Genomic DNA, 1,693 nt, shown 5'->3' with positions numbered 1-1,693 from the left:
ATTTCATATAATAGTTCATTTTATACAACCCTGTTCCTAAGATCTGTCTTCTTGTGCTACTATTAGCTTTAAGCTAACCTTTTGATACATTTACCTAGCAGTTAACTAGTTTTAGCTGTTGGGTAGGGCTTGAATAATTTATCGTTCAGCTAATTCCTGTTTTTATGTAACCTTTTAGTTTTGAAGCTATTGGCTGATTTTACCGTTTTAGACTAATGTTTGCTACATTTAGCTTTTAGCTTTGAACTTTAGTTTTCAGTTAGGTGTTGGATCTGTTTATCTAGAATTTTGCTACTTTTAGCTAAACTTTTAAAGCTTTTAGTCAGAGATTTGCTATGTTTAGCTTATAGCTAATGTTTTGTTGAGTTAAGCTAGATGTWTGCTAGTTTTAGCTTTTAGGTAGCTCTTTGATATTTTAGCTTTTAGCTTACTTATTCCTGTTTTTAGGTAATGTTTGTAACATTGTTTTTAGCTATTAGCTAACCTTTTACTGCTTTTAGCTACMATTTGATACATTTAGCTTTTAGCAAACCTTTAAACTTTAGTTTTCAGTTTGTGGTTTTTGCTAGGCTACTTGATGTSATACTTTTATCTTTCAATTAAACTTTTGCTACATTGAGCTTTGCAGATTTGGCTGCAGATTTTAGCAAACATTGATGTATTATTGTTGATAGCTTTTTTATTAATTTCACTAAAAAAAAAAACTTTATACACAACAGAAGAAAAAATATAAATGAAATGAAAGGCAGCAGAGAGAAGAAAAATATGTTGTAACATCTGCCCCCTTTTTCCCTAAGAAAAAATTAAAACAAAAGCAATAAATAATCCCAAAATAAACWAAACCAACATCAAAACCTTGGTGAACAACATAACAGCTTATTCCACTTCACATCTCTTTAACAAACTTTTATAATTTTCTTAAACATAAACAKCATTTTTCACATCACTCTCCAGATTATTCCATAATCTTATTCCTTGGATTGAAGTTCCTTCAAACTCGTTCTAAATTTAGGTTTTACAAATATCACTATCCCCTTGAGATTGTAACAAGTTTCTCTCTTAACACAGTTTAATGTAAGCGCTATACATAACCTGTAAAATATTATGATCAACCAATTCATAGAATTTCAATCATTTCAACTGATAAAAAATAAGAAAAATGTTTAGTTTGTAGCTGGTGTGTTTCTTCTAGCTTTACCAGCTCAGTTTCAGCTTCTTGAGTAAATTTCTCGGCGTTGAGAAAACGTGATCCTTCAGTCTGACTCTGGTTTCTGCTGAGTCATGTTATCACCAGAAGGTGGCGATGGGATGATGCAGTTCAGAAGCCAACATCACTCCACACAACTACTTCAGTCTACTAGAGCGGCTTCAGACGGAAATTGTAAGGTTCCCTTTCGAAGAACCACGTTTGCTCAAAGTGCTCTGTCCATGAGAGGATCTGCAGTTTGGAACTCACTTCCTGTTGATTTAAAGTCCGTAACCAGTTTCATAACGTTCCAAAAACAAACAAAGCTCTGGCTATGTCAAAAACAGACCTGTATCCATTTTTGACGTCTTTATGTTTCATTGATTGTTTTTAGATGCTGTCAATTTTTTGTGTGCCATGTTTTGGTGGCCTTAGGATCGCATCTCTGCTTTTTGCGGATGATGTGGTCCTGTTGACTTCATCTGAACGTAATCTGCAGCTCTCGCT

The sequence above is a fragment of the Austrofundulus limnaeus genome, unplaced genomic scaffold (genome assembly GCF_001266775.1).
Source record: "Austrofundulus limnaeus strain Quisiro unplaced genomic scaffold, Austrofundulus_limnaeus-1.0 Scaffold1830, whole genome shotgun sequence".
NCBI lineage: Eukaryota > Metazoa > Chordata > Actinopteri > Cyprinodontiformes > Rivulidae > Austrofundulus > Austrofundulus limnaeus.
Note: the sequence above shows the minus strand (reverse complement) of the source record.